This window comes from Vanessa tameamea, chromosome 5, assembly GCF_037043105.1.
Source record: "Vanessa tameamea isolate UH-Manoa-2023 chromosome 5, ilVanTame1 primary haplotype, whole genome shotgun sequence".
Lineage (NCBI taxonomy): Eukaryota > Metazoa > Arthropoda > Insecta > Lepidoptera > Nymphalidae > Vanessa > Vanessa tameamea.
The window spans coordinates 8798821-8813508 of NC_087313.1; the positions used below are offsets into that span (position 1 = coordinate 8798821).

The 14688-nt window shown below is 29.6% G+C and overlaps 1 protein-coding gene across 8 annotated transcripts in view; it reads left to right on the forward strand.

Moving 5' to 3' along the window:
- Sick (sickie) overlaps nt 1-14688 on the forward strand; it is a 207465-nt gene that overhangs the window by 73849 nt on the left and 118928 nt on the right. The window contains exon 1 of one of the 8 annotated variants that reach the window (XM_064220963.1): nt 3678-3937. The exons of the other annotated variants lie outside the window; for them this stretch is intronic. The gene's annotated coding sequence lies outside the window, so the exon portion shown is untranslated. Of the gene's footprint in view, nt 1-3677; nt 3938-14688 lie in introns of those variants that run through there. 8 annotated transcript variants of the gene reach the window in all.

Here is a 14688-nt window from a genome sequence, read left to right on the forward strand (position 1 = left end):
ATCATGTCGTCTTTTGTTATTGAAAAGATATCGGAAAAGTGTCTAGACGCACTCGCAGAAAGTTTCATGTTTATTTGCTAGACTGCATTAATAAGATATAAAACACGCTAAAAGTTAATCCAGTGTCACCGTTAACAATATAAAAACTATGACTCATTTTTTATCACGCTTTATAAATTCCCGTTAAACGACACATACCATCGTATTTGTTAAGAGTTCATTACCTTTAAATTTATTTATCCTGTTATATTACTCTTAGTGCCTTCTAAGTCATTAACGACCCTTTCACTGAATATACAAAGAGAATCCGTGTTCCAATTTTATAATTACAAGATAGACAAAGGCTCAACGATTGAAATCCTAAAATTGATCAGGACTCAAACAAAGTTAAAAGTTTAATTAATAAAAATTATGTTCTATTAAGTACAGATTTGTGTCAGAAAATCTTCATGTATCAATCCAACATTACAATGCCGTAAAAAGCATACTTTACATATTACAAACGTGATTGGAGAATACATATTTTACCTCTATCATAGAAAAATTTTAACTTCTTTCGTAAGTACACTTTATACTTCAACCGTACTACTTAAAGTAACTTTTCTATGTGAGTGTACTTGAGTTATATTCCACACCTAAAGTTCAATGCTCAAGTTTAAAACAACATGTCAACTTATCGTTGTTTTAACGACGTATTCTTAGACGCTTATGACGCTATGGTCAAATGTATGAGAAAAAATTGAAACAGGCTTTTTGAACGATAAATGTATATCAGTAGGTATAACTAGGGGTCAAATAGCGTTTATATGACAACCTTCTATAAATATATATCTTACTATTTTCATTTATTCTTTACTACCAAGGAGATAGTTTAATTAAACAATATACCTAGTTAAAATTTTCCTAATATATTAATATATTTTATTGAAATATGATGTATGATGATGTGTGGCTCATTTTAATAAAAAAGGATACTAAAATGATTTTTTGACATAAGTTTATTACAACAAATTGAAAAGGCCAATAAGAATAGCGCGTAAAAATGAAGTACGAAACTTGTATTTGAAATTTTAAAATGTATGAAATATGTCGATTTGAATTACACATAGTTCTAGCGATAATTTATGTTGTAAGGTGTTACGAGCCTTGATTATTTACACTCGCTTGATCGGAAGTCGGCTATTGTTTAAACATGTGTTGAAAGAAACGATGCAGTTAAGAGCTTACAAAACTGAAGTACCAAAGGCCTTAACCAACGGCAAAATAATAACATCGAGTTTACCGACCACAATATTTTCTAGCCTTTTTCTAGAATATGCTGTCGTCGTCTGCGTACTAGACAAAATAATCTCGGTAAAGTTTCAATCCTAACAAGAACTGATATTGTGCAAGAGATGACATTCAAAAGATTTTAATGGTGGTAGCTTAGTGCAAATCCGTCTGGGTAGGTACCACCCACTCAACATAGTTATATTCTACCGGCAAAACAGCAATACTCAGTATTTTTGTGTTCCGATTTGAGCTGTGAATGAGCCAGTGTAAATACATGTTATTTCCCAAGATTAGTGGCGCACTGATGTTTTAAGGAATGGTTAAATTTTTTTACAGCGCCATTGATGTCGGGCGATGATTACCAGGTAGCCTATTTGCCCTAAAAGTATGTTATAATAAAAAAACAAAAACTAAAAAAAACTAATTTTAAGTAACGTAAATTTTGTAGGTATACGTTACGAGTCGAGACGCAAAAAACGTTGTTAGTTCCTGGACTATCACTTTTTCATTTATTGCATGCAGTTTTTTTTATTTTATTTTAATTTAACATTGCAAATAACAATATAAATTCCAATTACAATCATTTAAAAAAAAAATTGAACAGATTTAAATCGAACCCTGATTTATAAATTCATCAATAGCAGACTAATGAAATAAACATTCATACAATCCTCCAATCGACAAAAACATAATTAATTATATCAAAACAGTAAGAAGAAAATGTAAATAACAACGCAACGGTTTGAATAAAAAATACATTATCGATAATAAAAAAACCAATAATGGCTTTTGAAGGTTTTTTTTTAATTAACCCTAAGGATACAAATTTAATTATTCCCTCACTATTTAAGTGGTTAAAGGGGTTAAGATATTTTCAATATTTTGTTTAGAGAAGTTTTTGCTTAGCATCCGTGATCCATCGAACATCTGACAAGGAAGCATATTGTTTACTTTTTTTACGTGTCTGTATGTCTGATGAAAAATGTATACGCTAACACAAGTATATATTTCAATAAAATTAAAAAGTTATAATAAAAATATACAAACTTTTATTCAATCAACATATATTTATTGTGTGTGCAAAATGTAAGCACAATTGTTTGGTTGAAACTGGTTAAATACCAGATTTGACCCACACATAGGAACAAATAAAGTTAAATAAAATCTTTAAAAACACAATATATAAGATAATCTATTTGTTCATATTCAATATATTTTTTTATTTACATAAGAATTAAAATAAAGTCCTTAAATTTTCAATTAAGTAATTATATTTGAAATCGAATACTATTAATTTAAAAATATAAGTTTAAATTTGGCATAATTCGTTAAATTAATCACATGAAAATTTTCAATTTAATGTTTTGTTATAACGTGTTAATAATCGTGTATCAAAAAAATAACAATGAAGAAACTAAACTTAGTAGTAGGTACAGTGAGCCTCGAATATTTTCGTATATAAACCGTTGAGATTGAGCTGATGAGAATATTAGAAATGTAGTAAAATTATTGATGACAAAAATTGTATTGATTATTACTCATTGGGTTGTAAAAAATTAAAATTGAGAAGATAGCTTATTGAATATTATAGATCAAACCTCATAATTTTGATGCTAAGTGTACATTTTATTATCATTTTATTCATCTACGTCCATTTGTTAACTACCAATCAATTATAATGGTTCTTCTTCCTCAATAAACTATTTATTATACCAAACAAATATACTATTCCAATTTTTTTAAATTAACACTTCAGATTTCGAGGTAAAAATAAAAAAAATATATAAGTTTATAAGCAATATGAAGTAAATATAAATTATTTATAATTAAATCATTGTCAAAAATATCTGATCTGAACATTGATAAAGGTTTTATTATCTGTGCGATTGTCCGTGACCTACCGCTACCCGGATAATGCCTTCAAATAATCAAAGCCGATCTCGGGGAAATCGTAACTGCACTATTGTTATCGGTTTAGATTCCATTACGATATTTTATATTACATAGTAATGCCTTTTGAGGCTCTGAGCATTAGAATAATGCTATTTTATTATTTATTACGATTTAACAATAATTAAAATTATATTTAATCGTGGAGCTGTACGTTTTATTTACGACATTCGAATGGTATAAATGTATTTAAGCAGCAATAAAAGTCATCTCTTTAAAAACTCAAATAAAACCTTATGTCTTTAAGTGCATATCGTAATCGCATATATCGATAACGTAAATTATTAATAAATTATACGAATTTATGTCGTATTTAAAATAATAAAAAAAAACTTCTATTTTAATGTTTCAATGAGAATTAAACGACTAATTGATAGTTTGAAACTATAACCACAGCCTCTCATTCGTTATTTCATGATTCCTTCAACAATCAAGCGAGACTCGAAGTCATTCGGGCATTCGCCTCGCTCGGTTGTGGTTGGGTTTCTCGATTATCAGAGTTTAATAATGTTTCGACTTTCCGATGTTCGTTCGATTTAATCGTTTCGATCACCTTGATTCTTTATTCGATTTTTTAAATTCTCTGTGACAGTTGAATGTGTTCTATTGTTTTAATTAGAGTGATTTTATTGTGCATTGTTTTGTTTTGACTAGCGATGTTATTGAAGTTACTTGTGATAAGTGTATTGTGTTATAAAAGGATAACTAAAAAGAGGTCAGTACTTTATTGAATGCCGACAAATTTGATGACCGTTGCCTGTTTTAAAATCTAGTTCTTTCAAAAAACTAGTGCCGTTAATTTTATATACGTCTATATAATATGATTTATGACTGTTGAAGCGTTTTAAATTTTAAAATAATAAATGAATTTATGTATTTCTTCTTTTTAACCGTAATAGAATATAAATCTTTTCTTTTAAGCTAGACTGTTTTTAGAATGTTACGTTCGATCGAAAATAATTTAGTAGACCATATGTTTTTGAAAGAATAATTATAATACAATAATAAGTTTACGTATATGTAAAAAAGTATTTATAGATAAATGTAGAAATATTTTATTTAAAAATTACGGAAATAATTGCCCCAAATCATAACACTACCGACGATACTCGTTCATGTATAAAGTAGGTAGATTTAAAAACATAATTTAAAGAATATTTATAGAATTATTTGAAAAAATGTTTGTAAGGTTGCTTAAATTAATACTATATTACTATATTTTATAATACTAGTTGTCGTGTCCGTCTTAGGGGTTGGTCGACAGGTTTTAGGTATAAAAAACTCAGTCCTTGGGGTTCAAGGTTACTTCATACCAAATTTTATCAAATTCAGTTCAGTGGTTTCTCTGTGAAAGAGCAAAAAACAGACAGACCGATAGAAATATTTTCGTATTTATGATGTTAGTATAGACTAGCTGTGCCGGCGAATTTATGCGCGTTTTAATTTACCAAAAAAAGAAATTGTTGTAGCCTAAGTTACTCAGTTATCTGCCAGTGAAAGTCCCGTCAAAATCAACAACACACAGACATATTGTAAAAAAAAATTTGGTATATGTACCGTGTATACATACCATTTACTAAAATGCGGTTATTTTAATATTACAAACAGACACTCCAATTTTATTATATGTATAGATTATTCACTTTTGATTATGATTTAATATGATTACAACCATTTATCAAAAACCCCACTAACCTCAAAATGTTAAAAAAGTTAGCTGATAGATTGTATTAAACAAACATTTCAAAATAATATATTTACGATCATCGTCTTGAATTGGAGAAAGAAAATTTTCGACGGATTACATTTTTATTTTGAATATTATCAAAGTGTACTACTATTGTAATGTTTTAAGTAACACATGTTTACGCACTGATATTAGCAACATAAAGCTATACAGCTTACAAGATGCAATCATTTTATTGAATACTGTCATGATTAAAATACAAAGTAAAGCTGACACACACACATGCGAGCAAACTTGGCGACACGTCGACATAAATAAAGTATAATTTACACTTTTATCGATGTATTTCCAATATTAAGGAGGATCATACAAATTAATACCGATTCGCCACGCATCAGCTATAAATCGCGTATGCAGCTGTAAAAATGTTTCGGTTGTATTTTGTTTTGCTAAGTGACTTTTCACACTTGTCTGATGGGTGGTCGCCTTCTGATCGCCGACGGGCCGCACGTGATTTCCCAGAAGTCGATTTGTGACACGTATTAATGTTGTCGCGTTTTATTTCAATAAAACGTTCATGTGGATGAATTTCGACTACCATCAAAGGAATTGCAATGCTTAAAATAAATTTGATTGTTAGGATAAATTGTAAGATTATATTTAACACGTACTTTTATGTGTATTTTAATACGACGATTCAGATTTCAATAAAAGATAAATGTTCTTCAAAAATATATTTTGAAAACTATTTCATTATAATACATATACATACATACATTTATAGTTATATATAATATATTTCCATACTAACCTATGTGTTTTAATTAATAGTTTGCAAAATAAAAATACTCAAGTTTTAACTCGATTACTGAATATTATGAAAGGTTGCATAAATCGTTTCGTGTGTAAAGACATTAGCAGTGCGCAGGCGCCGCTCGTACACTTCGTCTCCTTGAACTGTCGTCCCATACTTAAGGAGCAACAGATTTAATGTCAGGGAGCTTACATTACGTATGTATATTCATATTAATAATCGCCAAAACCAGACCCGAACTGGGACACGGTGATTAATACGTTCGCATAATGTTTTTTTCTTGTGCTTGTCTACTCGACTAGTCCAAACAGGTCAACCGCTCGACATGAATCCGTTAATTGTGTAAATATACACATATATATATATTAACAAATGCGGAGACGTTTTTATAATGCCTTACTGAAGCAACTGCTTAACCAATATACCTACGTAAAACTTATGAAAGTATCAGAAAGTGCAGCACGTCTCGGTGAAAAAGATTTTAGTATATAACATTATTATATAAGGAGCGCGAATTTGATGTTGTGTTTAATATAAGAGTTAATTTGTCTATTTCTTCACGTTTACCATGAACTGATTCTAATGAGGATGGACTTATTTAATATACTTTAGCAAATTATAATTCGACATGAGGTTTTGTATGTCATTTAATGTTATGATCGATAGATAGTGAATGAGATATATCTGTAACGAGCTTCGTACACAAATCAGTGACGTCAATCGGTCTCCTTAAACAATTTATTTCGACAAGATCTCTGACATTTTATAGGTTGCCGTAAAATATAACGAGATTGTGTTAACATTTACGGAGAAAATCTATAGCAATTACCAGATTTCAACGGTTGATTGATCACGTTTTTACGTAATTTGAAACTATTTAATATTTAATCTTAATAGGTTCAAATATATACGTAAAATTCTTAAAATTAATCAAAAATATTTCGACATAAATTTACTAAAATTATACGGTAATATTTCATACTTATCCTGTTGTTTATATTTAATTTAATTTGCATTACATAAATACGTATTGTTATAATTATATTAAACGTGATTCATAGCCTAAAATCATCTTACTCAGCGAGTTGCTCATAGCATTTTCATTGTCAATAACTTGTTTTTGCTCAATGCAATTAGGTTGGGCCACAAGAAACGATTCTCCGAAATGTGGGGTAACGAGCAATGTAAGTTCAACTAAATTATCTCGTTATTCAAAGAACGTGATGTCAGAATTACTAAATATAGATCATAACTATTAAAAGGGTTGTCTAATAATCGTAAAATGGAATATTTCCGATCTCTTCGGACGATTTTTAACCGAAACAACCATCATGTTATATTCTCACAAATATTTTAAGGAAGTGCTACTATCGATATCGATGCGTAGGTTGGTCCTTACCCCCTTGGGTAAAGAGAAAATAATATTACCAAAGGAGAAATTAAATTCTTCAATATCTTGCAATATAATACCAGACGCCTCTGACTGGAACGATAATATTTTTTCATTCATACTAGACAATTGACATGGAAATCAGTCTAGCGCGGCCAGACATCAGAATGACAACCCTCAATGTTAGGCGTTTATTAAGACTTAGTTCCTGTTTTATAAAAATGCCTTATTCTAACAAATTGGTTTTCAATTTTTATTGTTTATACCCATTAAATAGATTGTCTTCCTCCATAAAGGAAGTTTTTCCCGTTATTATTATATAAGAAAAACTTAATATATGTCTTGTACATATTTCTTTTTTAACTTTTATATGTTAATAATAATTCTGTAACTATATATAATATAATAATATTATGACTTATGACACGAATTTATAGTTATAACATAAAAAGGATCGACGGTGTAAAATTTATATATAAATCCATACAGGATGTATGATTTTATTTGCTTAGTCGCCTAATCAAATCAAATTAATCGGTTTAACTTAAGTGGCATTCAGTCGGTAATAGATGTAGAATATTAAATATAATAATTAATTTATTACTTATCCTGAATGGAAATCAACGATTATGAACATCGCACGTGTTTACCGTCTACGTATAATATAGTCGTTTTACGAGTAATATATATTAATCAATCCTTTACAATACTTTATTAAATTGTGAAAAATTGATTGGCTTTTAGTACAAACATTTTTAGTAATTTCATTTTAGTTTAATTTCAACATTTATATTTTGAGTTCTAGAAAGAAATATTAAGAAATATATCGATAGACCGATCAAACTAAACCAATCTGTTCTTATGTACTCTCAAATCCACTTGACACTGGCTAAATATTACCGTACTGACACTAATGAAATCCATTAATCAACTTAGAAAAAAAAATATATAACCTCGAATGTGTGTCACGTACCTAATGTTTATAATCAATTACCTACCGTTATGCGTTTATCGAACACAACAATTGTTGATAGCCAAATCAATTATTGCATTGTTACGCGCGTTCTCACATTGCAGTTCGCGTCATTTAACGTTGCATCTTTGTTTTTGTCCAAAGACACGAACGATGGAAGTAGAAAAAAATGTATTTCTATAATAACTTCCATTAGTCTTATTATAGGGAAATTGTTGTACGTGTTAAAATGATAATTTTATCTTAAAATAGAAAAGTAATCAATTCTCTTTATATCGTTGCAATTATTGTTCTATTAATCGGACAAAAAAATAATTGCGTTCAATCACGTTTAAATTAAGAACAATGTAACTCGACGGGTTAGTGACGTGCTTTCAAAGATAATAAATACATTTCTATATAAGTGTGTAATAAACTAAATAAATTGGATCAAGGTTGAACTTTATTGTTTTGCAAATTTTCTCAGTTTAGCATACATTACTAAGGCTATCAGGAGATGAGTTATGTATGAGATCAGCGCGTTGGCGGACCGACGCCGCTGCAATTGTCACGTCCTCTGAACTCGATCCCACATACTAAGACTGACTTAGCTACGTCCGTTCCACTTTTCGTAATATTAGATTTTCCTTTTAATTATTTTTGATTGACATAATTGTTATATATACTTTTTAAACCAGTCCATGAATATAATATTTTATTGACTACTCCTTGAGAGAACTGTTATTATAAATGGCACCAGGTGAAGAAGTCAATACCTTAATTCAGTGTTGTCTGCTTTAAAATTTTGGTCAAAATATACAAACAATAAAGACATCTCTTAACAAATAAATTTAGTAAGTAACTATAATTCCCTTGGAGATTTTTAAAATAGTTTTTGCTTCTTCGGTAGCAAGTAAAATATAGAGACTCATTACATTTTCAATGACGTATAATGAAAAAAAAAAAGTATTATTATAGATCTGATACTCACGAAGGCGCGCCCTTCTATTTCTAATTTATCGGCGTGAATTGGTATGAGTGATGTCCTGCTTACAAGATGTCGTATTGTTAATGTGCGTGAGATGACGAATTTGAAAATAAATACAGCAAAAACGTATCTTTATAAATTAGATTATATTTTTTATATCACGCCGATAATTTGTTTAACGTTTAGCGCGTCTTCGGCTTTACTAATAAATGTTGTTATTCATTAAACAATGTTGTATTTCTTTCGAATGTTAAATTAATGATGACGTATAGAGAGAAACTAAAACACAGCGGGTATTTTCAGCTTTTCCGACGTCTATAAGTAAGACTGCAAGATTTTAGAGCATTTTTTTGGATGTTGTGTTTCTATAGAAAGTGTATGTTTTTCAAAAGTGATATTATTATCACTCAGTGATTCATCAACGCCCCATGTAGAGCCCTGGAGCGAGTCATGTTATTCGAGGAGTGCAATGTTCCCTTAATGAAGCTTCGAGTAATGACAAGATTTTTTGTAATATCACAAAAAAGATACGAAGAATTTAAAATTTCACGTTTATTATTTGCATAATTAATATATCTTACTACATATATATCTTTTTGAGTCATTCGTTTTTATTAAATTTTTTGAAATATTATCATGTTGGTTTTCGAAATGTCCAACATTGAAATAGTTAACAATAATGTTATCCTATTCGTTAAATTTATTTAAACTTATTTCCTTAAGTCTACACCAAATCGATAAAGACAAATAAATCAATCAACGTTCTTTTATAAAAAAAACCTAACATCAATTATATAAAATTGAACTATGAATTTAGTTTTTTTTTAATAAAATCTACGACATGTGGTTCTTAAAATTGTATGTTTAACGTACGATGCCGCTGAGTGAACACGTGTGTCGTGGGCCTTGAACTTGTCGATAGAATGTCAATCGTGTCTCAATCAAACGATTTGCCCGGTATTCGTTATCATTAAACGACATTACACTAAAAACTTGATTAATCGTCGTTATAAATATTATAAAAGTTTATTTTGTTAATGTTTTATAATATTATTATCGCCCCTAATGAGGCCTATGTCCTTTTTATTACCATTGACCTTCGAACAATTTCACGATGATATGTTGCTTAGTTAAAAACGTAACAAACAAATAATTATATAAACTCATTTTCACATTCATAATAGTAATAAGGAACTCAGGATTTAAACTTGAATGAGCGGCTGAGTTCATTCCGTTGATATTTTAAATTTGACCCATCAATATATGTTAGATACTAATTGCGAACTGTCAACTTAAATGGTGGTGTTAATTGGTTCATATTAATTTTGTTTAACTTAAAGCGATGAAGACATCGATGAAGTGCAAATAATGTGCCTAATACTGTATAGGAATCATTTTATATATAATATAAAATTAAAAATATAATACATATATAAAAATACTTTTGATCAAGTCATATATATGTTTAAATTAGTATGTAATTGCAATATAACCAATAAAATTGAGAAGCTTAAAATATCATAATTAACAAAAACCCCATCAAAATCGGATCAGTGGATTTTGAGAAATTTACCGGCTGCTAATTGAAACAGAATAACTCTATTAAATTATATCTGTAAAATAATATATCATTGGTTTTTTTCATGTTTTAAAAGATGTATTAGTTTATCTGGTGCTTAACTAAGAGTAGAATTATTATGAATTTATTATTACGATAAATTAAACACGCTATTCTGTAAAAACTCATTGACAACATTATACCTACAGCAGAAGTTTCATTGAGGTCTTAAATTACTAACAACGAGTATATACAAGAATTAAAATTTGTTTAATTCGTTTTTTCTTTATAAGCAAGCAATGTTCTTTTCAAAGAGGATTTTTAATGTCGTTTTTCCAATAATATTTGAGGTCGATACGCACTGCGATCGAAATAAAAGTAGCGGAAACATGGCTTCGGAACGGGAACGAAACTATTCTCTTTATTGTTTTGGATTTCCTGGGGTCAATTAAAATTTTTCTTTTGTTTATTGAACGGTTAAGAGTTACTTCGAGTAACGTATTCGCACGAGCTGCATACTGCAAAATCGTAGGTTATAATCGAAGCTTAAGCAATATCAAACACATAATTTACTATTTAGTTATAGTAATAATAATATAATAATTTTGTTACTGTAAATTGTGTGTTTGATATTAACTTTTGTTCACACTGAATGTCAGCAAATCTTTGGAAATATACGGCATTTTAATTATTATGTATTATAAAAAGAGGGATTCTATGTAAGCGGTCAAATGTGGTACTAGATAAAAATATGTTAACAAAAGGCATTCATTGATAGACCAATGCGCCATCAACCTTAGGAACTAAGATGTTAAGTCCCTGTAGTTACATTACAATACTCAATATGTTTTTTGGCGGTAGAATATATGTTGACTAATTGGGTAACCTACCCAGACTGGTATCCGGACTTGCATAAAGTCCTACCACCAAATTTGATCTTTGTGAACAATAACTGACACCCAAATTTAAAAAATCTCATAAAGCAGATTTAAAAATCGAATATATTCGTCACTCAGTTTTCTTTTTTAAATAAGGTTTTAACCTTGACTCCAGAGCATTGTGGGAATCTCCAATAATAAAAAGATAACAAATAAAATAAAACACGAGAAATATATACACAATACGTACCATAAATCGTAAGGCTCTAGACTGAATCCTTAATAACATCACTAATGACGCCATTATAAACTTCCCTTATTCATAAACATCGCATTAAACTTATCCAATGTGAACAATCCATTTTTAAAAAGACGCGCTATGTGCTTTCTTAATTTTCCGTCGACTGTAATGACTTTAATGCATTTAATGCAACCACTACATTTATAAAAGTGTCACCATTAATCGCTGTATGTACAATTGTAAAGCCATACTATAATTTACGACACTTTTTTGTAAAGTTAAGTAATTCTCGTGAATCGTGATATTCGATCGTGTACATTGTTAGGCAATTACCGCTGCTGGGCTAAGATTCTCATTTTCATTAAATTGCGTACTCTGTAGCATATTTTGTATACACAGGTGGGTGTTGCTTTTCTTATATTAAGCTTTCGAACATCAATTATCATGAATCAATATAAATGCCGTGCTTGTTCATCGATTCATTCCAAAATATTGATTACAAGCAAACGTTTTCTTCGCCAGCGTAGAAAATTCATTGGCTCTCAGATTTGAACACCCGATGTTCGGTTAAGTTCTATCGACTGAGTCACCTCTTCCGTTACATTGTAAGTATAAAGAACAAAACAAGTCAGTCATTCTGTGATTTGTTCCGGCTATCGGAACCGCGCCTCGCCCGAAATATAAGTGGGTTAATTTGTTATGTACGACAGATTTATGACTTTCAAGGAAGGTACTGCTTACGTTTAAACTGCTGGCGAGTACAGACACGGCGAAGAACCAAGATTAATAAGATTTATTATACATATTATAGCTGTCAATCAAAAATACACCTTAAGAATTTGTGTACAAACTCTAAACAATAAAATGTAATTGATTTGAGTAATTGAAATTAATTTAAGGTTTATATATTAAATATTCACTATCAAATTTATATAGTCCTAGCTTTCGCCCGCCGCTTCGCTTATATATATAATATATATAAGTCAATAAAGCCTATGTCCTTACCAGGAATTCAAGCTAGCTTGAAGTATATATAGTATGGTGAAAGAGCGACAGACAGACATACAGAGTTATTTTCGCATTTATTATATTCGTATAGACAGTATATATTTGTAACATTAACTTTATTTTCTCCTACTGTTGAATCTATTTAACTTGAAAAACTATACAATTTTAACACATTATTTAGTTACAGTTAAACGAAATTCTTATTACAAAGTAGAATAAAATGCACACGACAAATAAAGACTTATAAATCTTAGAGATTATTATAAATATAATTTCAACTGGTACCGGCGTTTAATGTGTACACTCCTTTAGAAGTGCACTGTACGGGGAAAGCTGTTAATGGGCAGGTCTTAACGAAGATAATGAAATATGTCGTAACTTGAACTCTATAATAATAGTTGCGTTGTCAGTAGGTTAGTGTGCTCTTAGTAAGGGATTTACTTTGTTATTTTATAGGTAGTTCTATTCGCATATAAATATACGGTCAGGGTTAGTATAAAGATTTTATTACTAGCAACAAAATAATAACCGTAGACATTGTAACTGTCTATGAAATAAATTGTTAGTACATATGTTTTATGATATAGTTAGATGGACAGACAAATCGGGCTCCTCATGAGAAGTGGTCACTATCGTTCATAGACAATGCACCGCTATTTCAGGGAGCTTAGATGTTGCGTCTGTATTAACATATTATTATTTTTTTCATTTTTTTACAGTAACCACTTTCGCCATAATATTTTGCATAGGTACATATAAAAATGTTGTGTGAAGAGATATAGGATAATTGTATCCTGAAAAAATGCACCTAACTGAAGCTGCGGCTATAAATTAGTTTTAAGTTAATATTTTGTCTTTGTCTCTCAACTATTTAAATTGCATCTTAAAAAAGCATTTATAAAATATAATATATGTTATATGACAGCGATTACCTTTAACATACAGTAACGTCTAATAACGGGTTATTATGTCCATATGTGTTCGCGTGACCGCCATCAGCGTTCTGTTAAATTGATATCTTTTCACTTCCCTCCATAGAAGGGGAGTTTATCTTGATTTATTATAGGCTTTAATATGAAATAAACTGTTCAGCAGTTTACTTGCTGGTCGTAAATCAAGGATTCCTCTAATGATATTTATTTCACGTGTGTATAAATTAGAGAATCCCTGCGTTTTATATTTAGTGTCAAAATATTTGTTTTTGTATGCTTAGTTGATGTATGATTTGTTTTAAGGAGATATGAAAATAATACGAAATAAATTCAAAAAAAAATTTAGACTGTTTTGGGCGTAGATTATTGTCTGAATTTTAGTAAAACCTTTGTAAGCGTAAATTCAAAATTAAAAATCGTTATGTTTCAAATAATAATAAAATTTAAAATAAGTAAATACGTATTCACATAACACACAGAAATAATACCCTCTCTAATGAATACTCTCTATACAAAGTATAGAAACGTATTATTGTGCTAATAATTGTCACATTCCTACTTTAACGTTCAGAACTGCCAATTTGAATATTTACATACATGAACGTGAAAATTACTTCTTTGCAACGGTCACTTTCAGTAGTTGTAGGACGAATGAAATTACGTCCAATTTATGTAATAACACGTTATACGCGCGAAAGTTAAAAATATACGAAGGATAGGTTATCTACAACGGCTTGTTTATTAAAATTGAAAGTTTTCGTGTTAATTACACGGGTCAGTCGTGCGTTGGGTGCAAAGTTTTGCGCATACGCAGACAAGAACTTTCATAGATAGGGATGCAGTCACACCAGTACCAAATCAACTAAAACTATTTTTTTCTGATAAAAAAAATATATATTATAAACAGGTAAAATTTGTTTGTTTATATGTAGAGGTAATCTCCGAAAGTAAATATGTAATTCTTGAAAAACTTCAGTGGTTGAAAGCTATATAAGCTGTGATAAAAATTTAAAGAGTG